General features: G+C 36.9%; 2 protein-coding genes across 7 annotated transcripts in view; both read right to left on the reverse strand.

Moving 5' to 3' along the window:
- Positions 1-17,869, reverse strand: part of Rim (Rab3 interacting molecule) — a 500,966-nt gene that overhangs the window by 481,758 nt on the left and 1,339 nt on the right. The gene's annotated exons all lie outside the window — the stretch shown is intronic.
- The window catches only part of botv (exostosin like glycosyltransferase 3), a 607,246-nt gene that overhangs the window by 430,148 nt on the left and 159,229 nt on the right, over positions 1-17,869 (reverse strand). The window lies entirely within an intron of this gene.

Consider the following 17,869-nt stretch of genomic DNA (forward strand, 5'->3'; position numbering starts at 1 on the left):
TCTGGAGGGGAGTGATTTCTGTGTATATATATCTTCCTGTTTTGTACCTTGTTTCATTTGTACTGGGTACAGAGTCTGAAGAAGACCTTGTTAGAAGGTTACGTTTAGTTTATGTTTTAAAATAAAATAAATTTTCTGCCTTGGTCAGCATATTGAGTTGTTCAAATTATGAAGATAATCACGTCTTTGATACTACTACTACCACCACTAGTAGTAGTAGTAGTAGTAGTAATATTATTATTGTTGTTATTATCACTATCATTATTATTATTCGTACGTTTATCCTGGTACTTGACCACCCCCCCTAGCCTTCTTAAATCCGAAGGTTCATGGCTGCAGCAACACAGGCTTTCCATCTTTCCCTATCTTGAGCAAGTTCTATATACTCTTTTCCATCCCTACAGATTTCCCTTAGGTCCATCTCAACGTTGTCCCTCCATCTTCGTCTTGGCCTTCCTACAGGTCTCTTACCATCAGGTTTCCCAACAAGAATCCTGTAAACTCCTCTTTCCTCTCCCATTCGTGCCACATGGTCTGCCCACCTAAGTCTTCTTGATTTAATTATTCTAATAATATCTGGACATGAATACAAATTATGTAGTTCTAAATTATGTAACCTTCTCCACTCACCTGTCTCCTCATCCCTTTTAGGTCCAAAGATTTTCCTAAGGATCTTATTTTCAAATACTCTCAATTTATGTTCCTCTTTCAATGTAAGGGACCAAGTTTCACATCCATATAATACTACAGGCAAAATTACTGTTTTGTATATTTTGACTTTTAGTTTCTTAGATATTAAACGAGAAGACAAAAGTTTATGAAGAGAGAAGTAACATGCATTTCCTGAATTAAGCCTACTTTTTATTTCCTCTTTAATATAATTTTCATTTGTTAATATTACTCCTAAGTATTTGAATTTGGAAACTGGTTCAAACGAGTTGTTATCAATAATTAGATTTTGATTATTACCTAACACTTGGTTTCGTCCTGTAAGCATATATTTCGTTTTCTCTTTGTTAACTTCCAAACCTATCTCTTTAGCAGTTTTGAAAAATATTTTAGCATTATTCTTAATTGTATTCACATCATCCCCCAGCAAGTCTACATCATCAGCATATGCTAACAACTGAGTAACACCATTTAATTTTAGTCCTTCTTTAGTTTATTTTACCTTCCTAACAGCATATTCTAAGGCAAAATTAAAGAGCAATGGAGATAATGCATCTCCTTGTTTTAACCCATCATGAATTGTAAATTTGTCAGACATATTAATACCCACACGAATTTTACTTTCTGTTTCACTGGTGCATATTTTTATCATACTAACAAGCTTCTTAGGTATTCCAAACTCTACTAATATATTATATAATTTATCTCTTTTGACCGAATCATATCCCCCCCACAAAAATTCGTGGTTGCGTCTCTGCATACAGGGCACCACTGACTTTGTCGTTAGATGTATCTGTTAATGAAATACGATGTGAATTTGTTATGGAAGGGTCATGAGTAATACACTTCTTTTTTGGCAATTTATGAGGTTTGAATACGATTACATGGAATAGAAGCTTAATCTTTCAGAAGTGCCCATATCACACCGAATTACTTTGATCATTTTCGCCCTAATTGCAAACTTTTATGTAAGTTGGTACTAGTACTACTGTGTCAGGATGAGGCACAACACGATGATGCAATTCGTAGAGTGTGAACCATTGTTCTAGCTTTGTTGTTACTACATACACAGATCATTATCTCATACAATATTCTGTTTAGATCTTAACTCTGTAGTCACAAATAACATCAGCTGTATTTTTTTAGCATAATTTCGAGAAGTACTTCACTTTAAACAGCTCCTGAACGCTTGATTTTCCAGCTCAGATGAGTACGCAGTTGCAAGTGACAATCAAGACTCCACTGACGTTGTAAACCTACAATTGTTTTCTTTTTCACCGCACACAGGATATGCTGTGACGCAATAACCTTAAGTGTGCACATATTCTCCACGTGCCCATTTTCCCCCTAGTTCCCCTAAATCTGCTAATCTCAAGAAAAGGTGCAACAAAGTGTGTTCATTTTACTTGATTTCATGTCCTAAAATACATACCTCAAACGACCGGTATGAAAACAGCTATATTTTTGGAAAGGGGCTGCACCTTAAAATCCGTTCCCTACTTACGGCCATGAAAGTGTAATCTCATTGAGATTATGTACAAAAGCAAACAAATTACCAGCTTCTCTTTATTGATTTAATATTTTAAAAATCACAGAATGAATGTTGAGGGTGGAGGGGATTCTTTTCCTTCTTGACATTTGGAGGGACAATAATAATAGAAAACGAAATGCATTTATTTAGCGATTGTCTCGTCTTGTCTCGTGTATGAGGATGACTGTCTCATTCTCGGTCTCGTATAGCTTGAATAAGTTGCACAGTTAAGTAATTTTCGTTCACGTAAAATTTTCAGGAATAATTCGAAAGCCTCGAATGAGACTGGGAGTCTCGGACACTTCGTCTCGTGTCGTCAGAGGTTTGTCTCGTTTTCGGCCTTGTCTCGACAAGTCTCGAAGGTCCTGATCTGATTTCCATCTCGTTTCAGTCCCTACGTTATTAATATATGCCAACATTTTTAAAAACATTTTTAATGTTTTAATGTTTATTTAAAAATACAATTTGTGTAAATATAACAAACAGTTTTAAAGTCTTCCACTTTCACAAAAAAACTTTACTTATCTTCTTGGGAACGAATTTAGAAATGAAAAGGCTAAGGCAGCTAGAGACGGCAACAAAACTAACCTACCTAACTTTCTCACATGTTTTTCCCTGCTACTTGTATTTACTTGCTTGAGTGGGTTAGGTTGGTCAGGTTTAGTTCTGTTACCATATATATCTACAGTTGTCTCTAGCCTTGTAATCAAGGGGTCCTGGGTTCGATACTTTGCACTTTGCACAGTGGTTCAGATCCCACCTTAAACTGTAGGTCCAGTCCAGATTAGCCTATCTGTGCATAAAGTGACCTTAATACAACAAATTAATTCAACAAAATTTGTCTCTAGCTGCTCGTTGTAGAACCTAGGCAGGTACAGTCACCGGCAATAAAAATGGGACACCTAGATCCTGAAATACTCGCTTCCATCTGAAACATGTTATGTGTAGAGCCCGAATTTTTATGTACAAAGTACAAAATATGCACATAAATATGTAACAATAATTGATAAAATATGTACCTAAATTGTATTATCAAAAGGATATGAAGCTAAATATGTAGTATCATAGAATATGTAAAAATAATCGAGTATCCAAGCAATTTCAAGAATTCTTCTAGATTATATTTCAACATATTCAACGTAATTTTAAAGACATAAGTTGTTCAAATTAAAATTTGTATCAAATTTATAAACTCATAAAAGCACAGCAACGTGCACATATTTAAGAAACCAATTTTGTCAACTATTAATTACTTTTCCCATCGCAAATTATTGTAGAATATGTAAATATGTACGAGAGCTCCTCGTAACTTTCGAAACAAATTGTAAAAAAAAGCGTTTACAGAAAGAACAATCGGATCAAAATACATAGCTACTTTTGTACTTTTTTTTACAAGGGAACATGTTGTGTATCTCGCTACGTACAGGAGAGTAACTTTATTGTCCACCGATGCCAAGTTTCTAGGTGGTTTGCCTAAACCTAAAAGCGATACGAAAATATGTAACCAGAAAGGAGAGGGGATAGAAACTCCAGCATCTTTCGATAAATAACAGCTCCACTTTTTTTGTTTTTTTCTTTTCTTCAGCCTGTCTTTCGACTTGGCAGTCAATTTTAGGTGGCCGTAAGCACTGTGCATCTCATTGATTAGAAAATATGACATCACATGAGATACAAATTTTCCTCCTCATGTTTCAGAGATCGAAAATGTAGGAAAAAGGATCAAGATAGGAAGAAATTGCCGAAATATGTTTTTTATGTATAGTAAATTAGCAAATATGTAAAATATGTAATATCCTGGCAAATATGTAAAAATATGTAACATAAAACTTATGCAAAATGATGTCAGCTACATAATTCGTTGACATTTTCGTGTTCAAGGTATGTATCTAGAAAGAAATAGAATATGTAATTACTAGAGCCCGGAAGTTTGGCAAAATGCCTATTTTTATATACTGCATATATTGATACAATTTTTCCGGATATACGTTTCTTATGTTGTTTCGAATGTTTTAGAAGCCTTTTCATTTTGCCTATTTTGCCTATTTGGGACCCTACTGCCTATTTTTAATTATAATGCCTTTTTTGCCTTTTTCAATGAAATTTGACCATTTTTTTAAAAAAAATGTGTAAATAAATTATTTTTCTCCCAAGAAACGTTGTTGTCATTTATTTTTCTTCCGTTTATTATGTGAATAATTTTCGCCTTATTTAAGTAATATTGAACTCATGCATGTTTCAACATTACTGAAGGAGAAAAGTGTGAGAAAAATGTATTTCATGCTCAGTTAGGATATTGCCTTTCGGTTAACATTTCCTTGTGCATGATTGACTGCTGAAGTGGACAGGTTGATTTCGAACACAAAGAAAATATTTCTGAAATCTCCCTCTCGAACCCGAAAATTTAAGGAAGTTGCGTCTGAGCTTAGTTTACCTCCGCAACCAATCTTGCCAGATGGGGAACCTGGATATCAGCAGCTATATATTATGCTAACAACCTTGAAAAATTCAGTGAGGTGATAGATGCTCTTCCAGAAAATGAAGCGGCTTCAATTCGTGAAGTGAAAAAACTCCTGTGCTGTTCAAGTTTATTTTTGCACATTATGGTGCATTGTCAGAGACAATTACAATTATAGCATCCATGAAAATCTACGAGGAATCTATGCAGCAGATGATGGAAGTGCCAGGAGAAAAGGGGTCAGCTGTTGCGGAAAAGTGCAAACGGGTAGTGAATGCAAATGAGGACTTGAAACAATTGAAAACAATTTGTGATATTCTAAAAGGTGAAAATGCTGTTACCAAAATGAGTCCAGCTACATTAGCTTGTTTTATGTATGCTCCAATAACTTCTGTCGAAGTAGAAAGATCATTTTCTATTATGAAAAACATTTTCTCTAACAGACTACAATCAATGAATGTTGAGAACTTTAAAAAACACCTTGTAGTTATGTGCAATCAAGACGGAGAAAATTGAAATGCTCTTTCCAATGTAGATTTTAACATGTTGCCAGAAATTATAGATAAAAGTAAGCGACTTCCAAATGTGCCTTTTTTCGGTTTATTTTGCCTTTTTCCCCCATTTTTAGTGCCTATTATCCACATTATAAATGCCTTTTTGCCTGCCTATTTTAACGAAAATAAATGCCTGAACTTCCGGGCTCTAGTAATTACATACAAATCCTGGCTCTAGATATGTGTATTACCTAACTCTAAATGGATTTTAATAGCAAATTTTCAATGGAAACTTCTACCACGCCGTAGAGTTAAGCAACACACATAACACCCTGCAGGGAAGCTAATATTTCAGAATCTAGATGTGTCATTTTATTGCCGGAGATTGTACATGAACACATAGACCTCAAAATGTATCAGTCAAGTTTAGTGCATCAATTGACAGTTGAACTAGTAATTGAAATGTAGTAGTATCTGAAATGATCGTGTATGGTCCGTTCAGTTATGAATTATTAGTGCATCATACGGAACAACAGCTGATAAAAGGTACACTTCGATATACATTACTGTGTCGTGTGCATCACTTATCACAATATACATAAAATCTTGTTACACGATTTGTTTGTTTGATTGATTTTGTTTTAAGCCCACTTTTTACATAGATAGGCTAATCGGAACTGGACCTACAGTGTAGAGTGGGATCCAAACCACCGGGTATCAAACTCGCTTGAACATGGTTACACGATTTATTACTATTACAATGGAAACTTGATAACTCGAACTTGAGGGGGAAAATAAAAAAATCGAGGTATCAAGGATTTCGACTTATCAAGGTTCGAGTTATTGAGGGTCAAAATCGCCGACTTCGAGTTATAGAGGTCTAAACGTTTTCTGACCCTTCTGAACGTCGGCACGCACACTAAGCATATTAACAATAATGGTTACATACACGGCAGGGTGGGGGAGTTCAAGTCCCGACACGATTGTTGATCACCTGACATTGTACGTACGCACCCTACACTTCGACTTATTGAGGTCAGTGCGACTAAAACTTCGAGTTATAGAGGTGATTAAAATTTAACTTCGACTCATAGAGGTTTTTCATAGTCTACCTTCGAGTTATTGAGCTCGAACGGCATCCCATAAACTGTACAAAAATTCCTCTTATCAAGGTTTTATTCGAGTTGTTGAGGTAAAATTAGTATCGAGTGTTATGGACAATTCAAGAGGATTACAAAAAAAAATCGACTTATCAAGGAATTCGAGATGTTGAGGTTTGAGTTATCAAAGTTCCACTGTATTACTATTGATAGGAAATTTGGGAGTGCGAGTCCTAAAACTAGTGATGCACAAGCGCCTCCTGGCATCACTCTGTACCAGACAGGGGAGAATTTTGCTTTTAGCCTCTACCAATCCGAACACTGCTTAGGAACATTTGTAATAGCTACCTGGCAACAGTGCGAGCGAGTTCTAGGAATCAGGCAATGCAAGGTAAAGCAGTACGGAGGGCAAGACCACATAAATGCTCCTCAGCACGAAACTACTCGCTACCGATGGCTATTAATACTTTAAAAATAGCCAGGAGAGCTAGTTGCACGATTGCACACGTAACATATCTCTGGCACACTCAGAATGTCCATAATTAGAGGTCGGTTACACGGTGAAATTAAATTGGAATGCGTGCGAAAAAAATTAACTTGGTTGGAAGAACATTCTCGCTAGTTTGAAAGGGGCGAATTGATGAATGTCTTGGACATAGTTTTCCGTGGTCTAGTGACTAGTGTTAGCTGCTGCGACATCAGGGTTGTAAAGTTAATTTCACCGAGAAACCTATACTGGTGTCGGACGAGAAGTTGATTTGCTGTTTTAAGTCCACTTTATGCACAGATAGGCTAATCGGGACCGGACCTGCAGTTTAAAATGGAATCCGAACAACTATGTTCTTCCACCGGGTATCGAACCTGGGAGCCCTTGGTTCGTACAAGAGGTAGAATTTTACATGGGAACTTGCAGTGGCGGAAATTAGGGGATGCAGTTGTTCCTCTCTCCAACTTTTTTTGCCCCGCACTACGGTCTCTTAATGCTAAGCCTTTTCTACCAAAAGAAAGTAAACTGTCCTTGCCCCCCCCCCCCCCCCCGGAGTGGTCATCACAGCACGATACGACGCCAGAGGTCCAAGTTCGAACTGGCCTGTGCATAGGCGTTCTTTGTGAGTGTCACTTTTAATCTACAATTTAATAATATAATCACTCATTCTTGCCTTCGTGATTGCCGGACCCTGTGACCGAGTGGTTAGCACATCGTGCTACGACGTCAAGGTCCCGGGTTCGAATCCCGCTCGGGCTTGGTTGTTTGTGAATGTCCATTCATCAATTTCATCATTTCATCACTCATCCCCATCTTCGCAAATTAGTCAAGAGGCACAAAACGCGAAGTAAAATAAACTAAATCTATCAATCAATCGCCTTCGTGATTAGCCAAAAGTGGCAGAAAAGTTAAGTAAAATAAACCAAATCAAACGTTTATCAAGCATCATCATCGTCACGATTAGCCAAATGTGACAGAAGAGGGACAAAAAATAACAAATATACAAGAATTTCCAAAGCGAACGGACAAGAGGAAGTTCCAAGAAAATAGAGTCGGTAATGAGAAAATGTGGCTTTGAACAGCTGAGTTAAAGAGGGAAGGATCAAGTATTCATTCTCCATAAGATATAAACGGTAGTCTTAACACATTTGTTGCTGTGACTTTTAATAGCCAGCTTAAAAAGTCGCCGTAAAGAGTTGCTTGCATCTGCTACATAAGGAGAAATACATACGCCAGAATATCACGCACACACACACAAACACAGAGAGAGGGAGAGAGAGGGGAGAAAGAAAGAGCCTTCTCTCTCTCTCTCTCTCTCTCCTCGTTTCATTATTTGTTTTCCTTCCTTTCCACCTTCTATTCTCTCTCTCTCTCTCTATGTTCTATGTTTTTCTTCCTTCATTTACTTCTTTCCATCTCTCTTTCCCCATTCTCTTTTTATTTCTTCTATAAGTTCCCCTTTTCGCTTTCTTTCTGTCTTTCCTCTCCCTCTATCTTTTCTTTTATTCTTTTCCTTCTATTTCGCTTTTTCGCTCTCTATTTTCCTTCTTTCTCTCACTCTTTCTCTACTCCTGATAGAGAGAGGGAACTCTCTCTCTCTCTCTCTCTCTCTCTTGGTTTCCCCCTCCTTTAAGAGACAGAGAAATATATCTTTCTCACCCTTTCTCTGGGTCTCCCCCTCTATCTCTCTCTCTCTCTCTCTGCGTGTTTCTTTTCCTCTTTCTCTCTCTTGCACAGAGAAGACGAAAGACAGAGGTAGAGAAAGAGAGAGAGAGAGTCTGTTACCTTCCTTGCCCATCTCTATCTTTCTTATGCTCCCTCTTCCTATCACTGAGAGAGAGAGAGAGAGAGAGAGAATGAAACCCCGAAGAGTTTTTCCAACATTAACGTGCATTTCGACAGAATTTAAATAAATGTGCACTTCATTGAAAACCACCTAGTCCCCTTCAGGCAACTTTCGAACTGAACAAAATGAAGTAAGAATGACTGAAAGAGACGTCAAAAATGTCTTCATATCAAGATTTTTGCGAGCCATAATTATTTATAACATGGTTTAAAAGACACATAATTACAGAGCTATATATAACACAGTGACGTATTTAAGCATGGGTTTAAAAGCCTACCCCGAAATATAGCCGAAACTAAAATTACTCTGGTTATAATTGTTTGTACTTAAAAATTATTTCCTCCCATAAATGTTATATTGTATTATGAATGTTCTAACGTATAACTTCGATGCAATCGTCGTGGATTGCGAGAATTACAGACAGTCGTACAGATAAAAAGCAGCCCTCACAATCATAAATATGTCAATGTCGTACTTTACCCTATCATTGATGAGGGGACACTTTTAAAGAGTCCAGGCCTGAATTACAACCCGAAACCTTCGATGGAGAGATCTTTATTAAGTTTGGTTTTAAATTTTAGTTTTCAGGAATGAATGTTTTTTTTATAACAATTTTAAAATTAATTTCTCCCATGTATGCAATATAACGATCAAGCATTTGGTGATGGGAGTTTAAATCCACTTCATGCACACAAAAAGGCTAATCCGATCACCATGTGCGTCCATCGGGTATCAAACCCGGGATTAAGCATTGATGGTGGTGGGCTCTGACAAACGCAGCGGGGAGGCTGATGGGGCTACATCCCCTCTAGAAATTTTGAGAAAATCGAAATTAGGAAACGAAGATTAAAGAACTCGGGTGAAAAAAACAACTTGGTAAATGCAATCTCCCTTAAAATGGCCCCAATTCCGATTTTTGTCTTTGAATAACTTTTAAAACGAAGACTAAAAATGCTAATTACAAAATACTTTATTATGTATCCTACCTCCGCCATGTAATATCTACCTTTAGAATTCCAGGCCCCTTCGAAAAAATATTCCTGGGCAGGACACTGGCGGTGGGTATCGTATCTATTATCAGCTTACCCTAGTCCATTCACCTTATGTCTAGCTATGAATTACACGGTGCAAGTTGTATTTAAAGTGCAGAAAAGAGTACATTTGACACTAGTTCATGGGGTGTGTGGAGAAGATAATTCTTAACAACCACATTAACCACATTCAGAATTGTCTACTTATAGAGAAGAGATGAAAGAAACCGGAAAATGAAATGATATTGCATAATACGAGTAATATCCAAAGAAGAGTTAAATGGCGTTCAATCTCCATCCCTATCTCTCTTCGAAACGTGATAGTTCCAGAAAGAAAGATTTTTCATTGCACTATGTCGGTGAGCAATATGAATGCGTACTAGTATTTCCATATTTTCCTGCATCCGAAATGTTTTAAAGTAAAAATTTGGCTGAAGGGAAGGGTTAGAGCCCACCAGTCTTCTCCTTGAGTGGTGTCGATTCATTTTAAACCACAAAGCCGTTTCAGAAATAATATGTTGATAATTTACGTATGCCTTATTGCCTAAGAAAGAGTAGAGTATGATAATCTAAACATACCGAAAAAAACACTAACTAATTGATTTGTTTTTAATGTTTGTTATTTAACGTCGCTTTTCTGCCAATCGCGATCAGGAGGATGATACGATGAAATTGATGAAGGGGTACTAATAAAGAGCATCTATGCCCAGGGCAAGATTCGAATCCGGGACCCCTCGTATAGTAACCCACTGTGCTAACCACTCTGCCGTGGAGGTCGGCTAGACGCTACCACACACACACAGAGCGTGCTCTTTTTTCTGTCGGTACCCAATGGTAATAATAACGTTATAATAATATTACAATAAGAAATCTCTCTCTCTGTGTGTGTGTACACATTTATTCATAAACATACACATTTTACGAACTTCTTACACGGGTGCCAGCAGAAAAATTTCCAGGGCGTCTAAAATATGCATCCAAAAGTTAGATATATATATATTGACATCATGTTCACATGATGCAATGCAAGAAGCAGTAGAGAATAGAAAGGAAGAGAATTAATGAAGCCACACAGAGAGAGGAGAAGAAAGTTCCTCTTTTTCATGACATTCGAAGTACATACTTTTCTACAATAAACACCTTAAGTGAAATATCATGAGCATTTATAGTACTCAGTTCGGTGGATATCACCCCAATCTACGACCATTTTATTCCTAAGCATGCCCAAATAACCAGTCTCTAAGAAATATCAACGATATAGTTGGAGAGGACAGAAAGAAAAACACAACAGCCAGCGATAGTCAGGGGAATTGCTATTTGAGATTTGCGCTTGATTTATGGCAGTATTAAAGGATGTGTGTCCTTATGGTCCCCTATTTGGGGTGTTAGGTTGTAGATCAGAAACAGCTGAAACTGTCTCTTCGTAAGCCATTTAGATTTAGTAAAATACAATACAAACATTTCAACTTTTCAGAAAGGTAGAATTTTGGCAATTTCCTTGATAGCTGAAACTTGGGGCACAGGGCACGTGGCCATCCAAATACTCATGATGCGACGATATTGTTATATCCTAACGAACAAAAAGGTTGCAGCAACATAAAATAAAATCCATCAATAATATCTAAAGAATAGACAGAAAAAGTTGAGCACAATTAGGCTAATCGCTGGATCTATACGACACTGAAATTTGCTGCCACTGAAATTCAAATCCTAGACATCTTGATTACAGGTCGACAATGTTAATATGCGAATAACGTTAACACACCCCAACAAATGTAGTGTGGTCGATATCAGTTTTCTGCCCCTGCAGAACTAATTAAGGGGGCCTTAAGGAGAGGGCATACAATTCTCTGTAGTTTCCAGAACTTGCGGTACTTTTTTACACATCAAAGTGTAACGAGAATTCAACAACATCATCATTGATATGCAAGAAAAATTGAAGAAATTAATAATAATAGTATGGTTACATTTTACCTTTGTACGGGGAGATTTTTTTGCACTTTGCTAAAACATGGGTTTCGGAGTCTTCCTCGGACTCTATTTGCCATAAAGGGAGACTCATGCACCGCATTGTACTAGTTAAGTAATTACATCATTTTGCAAATATTGTGTGCAAATATTTGACATTTGACAAATAGAGAGAAACGCCTTGATCAATTATAATTCATATCAAGATTCAAAGAGGGTAATTGTTAAATTCTGGTCTCACGAATTTTGGATTCACATTATTGCAGACCACCGGACGTGTTTGGGTGTGGAGAACGTCTGGAGAAGCCTTTGATTTGATTGACACTATCCTACTGTGAAGTATGGAGGAGAGTCTTTGATGGTGTGGGTGGGATATCTTGGCGTGGTCTTGGACCACCTCCATGAGAGGGTCACAGCAGAGGAATATCATCTAGGCGAGCATTTCCATCCTATGATCCAGATTGTGTTCCCTGGGGAAAAAACTGTGTTTCAAGGCGACAACGCACCCATCACACTTCTCGGTGTGTCACAGCATGGTTCGATGAGCACGAGGATGAAGTGCAACATTTCATCTGGCCTCCTTAGTCGCCTGATCTTAATATAATTGAACATTTATGGTGTGTTTTGGAGGCCAAAGTGTATGTTAGGTTTCCACCTCTAGCCACACTTTCTGAACTACAGACAGTCTTGCACGCGGAATGGATTCATATTCCCTTGAATATTGTGCATGACCCACTTTGGATACAGGCTGTAATGCAGGCCAGGGATGGGCCAACCACCCCTATTAATAAAGATTTGGTGTCATATAACGGTGTTCATATTTTTTGTCCACCACCTGTACGTATGTATGTATATGTGCTTACAACGCATCCTCTGCCCCCATAGAAAAAAATCTGGATCCACCTCTGTTCATTGCAACATGCAGTGAACGCATGAGGTGGGAGGATTTGTGGAGGTGACGTGATCAGCACCATACTCGCACCACTACCCCCCTACCCCCCTTTTCCGGTATTCATGCTGAGTGAACTCACGAGAATCTCCATGCAGGGCATTGCAGAGATATATTGAACACCTGAAATCACCCACCCACGAACCTGGGTCTCCACGTGGCAGTCAAATGACCTACTGAGCTGGATCACCACGGCTCTCATATATAAATACTGTATACGTCTCTGACTTTGTATTTGTCTTTAGAAGTACGGAATTGAATTAAAGGTACAGAAGCTACAGTTACTTTTTTAAGTAATGATTTGTAATGTTACTTTTTAAAATGAACAACTTTAACTATAACTGAATTATCTTATAGTTGAAGTAACTGTAACAGAGTTAATTTTAAAAAAAAAAAGTGCGTTTGGGTGTGTGTTGGGAAGTGACGAGTTCGTTTTAACACAGTTACTTTTCCGAGTAATTGTACCTATTTACTTTTTGAAATGAGTAACTGTAACTCGATTACTTTGTTCAGGTAAGAAGTAACGAAATTAATAGTAACATCCTTTGCACGTTGCAACAGTAATTAACAACATTATTGCTTAATAAAAATAGAAGTAGAATTCTAATCTTCATATTTATACATATTTGGTTCGAGAGAATGTCTTGTTTTACGTATTCTTTTCAGGTATAGGGTTTACTCTAAATTTTATTATATTATATGTATTATGTTAGAGTTTATTATAATATAATTTAATGAAAATTTATGCTAATTTTAGATCTGCACTGACGAAGGAACAGCCTACTGCAGTTCATACATGGAACATGTTATACGAGTTTTATTTAAACTAGAATAAAGTAAATGTACAAGTAACTAACAGTTACTTTATAAAGTATAGGTAACTGCAGGTCCGTAGCCAGGCAGGGGCCTGAGACCCCCTGACACTGCAGTCAATCCTCTCGACATTAGATAAAACTATTTGTTGTATAATTTGTGTGCAGTGAAAAGTGAAAATGCAGACAGCAGCTATTACATTAATTCATCTTGTTTACGAGCCGATGTCTAGGTAGAAGATTCTCTAGTCTTTAGAAAGTTATTTTTAAGGGAACTTCTTTATTGATTGATTGAATTGGTGTTTTAAGTCCACTTTATGCACAGTGAGGCTAATCGGGACTGGACCTACAGTTTAAAGTAGGATCCGAACCACTATGTGCCTCCAGCACATTGATCTCCAGCGGGTATCGAACCCGGGATCCCTTGATTACAAGGCGGCGACGCTAACACTGCGCCATCGGGGAGGCCCAGGAGAACTTCTTTATCTGTACCTTCTCTGCCCCTTCCACATCTGCGTCAAAAGTCAACAGCTCCAATTTTTTGGGAACGAAGGGGAGTTTTATTGCTTCGGGCAGGGGTGGAATGTACTGTAGGCACTATGATTGAATATTGCGTATTTTTTCTTGTATGGTATAAATATCTGTATCATCAAAAGTAATATGGAGTGTGTAGCAAGGGATGTTGTCAGTACAAGCCAATTAACACCTCAAGAAATGTTTTAGAAGATATAGAAAAAACGGTAGTATTTGTGTTTTACATTAACTTGATGATCCTCCCCCCCCCCATACACACATAATTTACCTTCATTTAAATAATGTTAAACTTTCGGAAATGGACTTGGTCTACAAAGCTCCCCCTGATAACCCGTGAGCCCCCCTGGAGATCAATTCTAGCTACGAGCCTGGGTAACTAATTGTAACTCAACTTTTCATAGACATATATACAGGGTGTTACCGTACAACACTAATATAATACCACGACTCTTAGTAGTTGAAGGATAGCAAATTTAAATAAATTTAATGTTAAAAATTATTTACGATTGTGGAAGGCATTCCTAATGTTAACTGGTTGATAATTACATTACTACTGTTTTTAAATAGTTTCCAGCTAATAAAAATATTACTTTCTAAATATCTCATTGTATGTATCTATGTGCACTAATCATAAGCGTGCCCAGACTTATTTATTTGGGGGTGCCTTAAGGAGGGTTTCTTCATATTCCTTTTTCACGAAACTATTAACTATACGAGGATGAAATTTCAACATTATAGTCTCTGAGGATTCGTTATCATTTTAGCACAAGTTTTCTATAATTGTGACGGTAAGTTAGGGCCGATTTGTGCGATTTAAGTGAAAAACATCTCCCTTACTACATCACTGTTCTACGAAGGTTTTATTTCTTGTGAAAATAAGTTTTTCTGAAGGAATTTGGTATGGGAAATTCAAATCCGTAATTAGAATTTCGCTGTCAGGGATAGTTTTTAGTTATAAAGAGTCTCATTTTACTCAGATTCACCGTTCATGATAAATGCAGGGAATTGTCAGATGAGCAGCTGGCAACATCTGCTTCTGTTTCAGATGTTGGCAGTTCTGTTACTAAGCTACATGATCTACCTGCAAGTTATTGTCAAAATACTAAGCATTGTGTTTGCAGCTTTTGTTTAAGTTGATATACGTACTTTGCCTGTCGATATCAACCAGGTAGCTTCTGCTATATATGTGAGTGGAGAGTTGGCCTTTGCAAGGCAGAAGAAGAGGATTCGATCTATCATGAAGAAGTATTACAAACATTACCTTGGAATCGACCAATATAATCTCCACCCCAGCACAAACATTACTAAATTTAGGCAAACGTGCCTATTTTGAAACTGAGCACCTACTTACTGATCGCAACGACGTTAGTGGTTTAAAATGAACGTTCATGCGTTCTTCTGATGTCACAATGAAACCTGTGAGATATTAGAAGCTAACTAACTAACTCTCTAGCTTCTTAAGCCAAAAGGCTTATGGCTGCAGCAACACAAGCCTTCCATCTGTCCCTATCCTAGGCAAGATCTATCCAATATTTTCCATCCTTACCAATTACCTTTAGGTCCAGAGATATTAGAAGAAATCCATGGAATATAATGAGCATAAGTTGAAGATAATTAGCGACTTCAAGATAGTTGCAATGATATTGGGAATGCAACATGGCTACACAAAGTATACCTACTTCCTCTGCAAGCGATATACCCGTGAAAGAAGAACCACTGCACAAAAAAGAATTGGTCTCAACGAAATTGACAAGTGGGAGAAAAATTATGCAGCGTGTGATGTTCCTCTTCCCCCTCTTCACACCAAGCTAGGCCTTACGAAACAAGTTGTAAAGGCTATGGACACAACTGGAAGAAGATTTAAGTATATTTCAAACAAATTGCCTCGTTTTCACCAGCAAAGCGAAAGAAAGGTACTTTGTGGGACCTCAAATTAGAGAACTTCAGCAAATCCAGAGTTTGAAGCATGTCTAACAGACAAAGGAAAAATAGCATGGATAGAATGTTATATGCAATATAAATTGCAAAACATTTATTATATTTTTTGAAAATAGGTATTATATAACAATTCTGTGTGCGAATATTATGTCACATATCACATTTAGGCTATAACTTTTAAACATAATATACTAGGTTTCGAGAAAGGATGATTAAATTTTTCCATGAGTTCACTCAGTATTCGCCTTAAAATTGCAAGAATTTTAGATAAAATTAAAATCACGATTACTCGTAAACTATCCCTGGCAGAGAAAATATAAATACAGATTTGAAATCAGCGCAAATTTTGCAATAGGAATCAGAACTTTTCCCCTCCAGAAACAAGAAAAAAGTTGTTTTTTTTTTGTTTTTTTTATAGAACAGTGTTATTAGACAATGTCACATTGTTTTGGAGAGAGAGAGCGAGGGGTCATCTCAAAGGAAACTAATTCCTCACTTTCTTTTCAACACGGATATTATTCATTATTTTATTGGTAGTTTCTACATTTTTCTTTTATTTTTTGATGACCCCTCGTGCTGGACACCACTCGTTCACACGCCTATGACAATAATTATATCGACTATTACAATATCATTTTTATTATGTACATTTAGATTTTATTTTCAAAATTTTCAAACCATCTGTCGAAATATGTCTTCATATTTCCATTTCTTTTTTAAAATGTATACGATTTATTACCATTTCACAATTTGTTTTTAACTACAAATTCTGAAACAGTTTTTTTTGATGTAACGAAAACAAGATTATTGTACTTGAAGAATACAAGACTATCCATTATATCTATGGAACACCTCTGAAACGTAAGTTATATTTTCAGAACCATTTCAAGCAATGTAGTGATTTGATCAAATGTTGATGTAATTATGCAATTAATGCATATTATTTACTAAATCAATGTGAGGGGTTTGGACCCGTGAAACCCTCCCCTTACATACGGTCATGCATAAGACATCAAAGCGAACAACTTTTCTCAGTAACGTTTTGCTCGTCGAGGTCTTGCTTCAATTCGATACTACGAGCAGGGGAGGGGGCTTTAAACAGGCATTTTCTATGCTGTGACCGACATCTAGAAGATCTGGAAGTATGCCTTGCTATTACGTTTCATCGATAAAATTAGGTCAGTAATATGTTGTAGGAGAGCATTACTCGAAAGAAAAAAAATGTCTATTTTTTTTCATTACGACAATTTCGTTCCCCTTATCTTTTTCTAGTTGCCCTTCTACGTACAATCTATCTATCAACTTGCGCGTAACATGCACATGTATGCCAGCTACTAATATTCATTGTAAGTGAAATCGAAAATAAGAGCATGTAAGGTCACAGCTGTTCGACGCACGCGTATGTATGATCAATATGGCACGAATATTGAAGCATCGAGAAATCAGTTCACAGACTACAGCTCTCACAGATACGCTTTCTGGGACCTCGCATACTTTCTTGTTGACTGTGTAAGGATCGCTTCTCTTTTCCTTTCTGTTTATTCTTATGATAATGTCGCCGATGTGGATCCTGGCATAACTAATTGAAGTTTGCACAACAACTATTTTTCTTTCTTTTGGCAACAGACATTGCCTCTTATCATGGTTCGAATCTTTAACGCCAACATTCTTACAGAAGTAAAGCCACGTTGATAACATTCATGTACTGTGTGCACAAAGCAACCTACTCCAATTTCTCAAAATAGTACGAGATTAAACAAACAAGACTGAATTCCACAATTTTATTTGTAACATACTGTTTAGCATCAAATATAGTTCGAACATTTTCTGAACTCATGAATAAAACTTGCAGTCATCAAATAATTCGTGACGTTTATTTCACATACAAGGATTAATGTTATGTTTAATTTTTCGAACTGTTTAGAAAGAAAATGACACACAATTCATGCTAATAATATTTTTTGACCGAGTATATTCTACTATGGCTCTACTTTTATTTAGTCATATAAATGTCTATGTGTGTTGTCATAAAAAAAGGAACACATGTTTTCACAC

The sequence above is a fragment of the Lepisma saccharinum genome, chromosome 10 (assembly GCF_977018435.1).
Source record: "Lepisma saccharinum chromosome 10, izLepSacc3.1, whole genome shotgun sequence".
NCBI classification, from domain to species: domain Eukaryota; kingdom Metazoa; phylum Arthropoda; class Insecta; order Zygentoma; family Lepismatidae; genus Lepisma; species Lepisma saccharinum.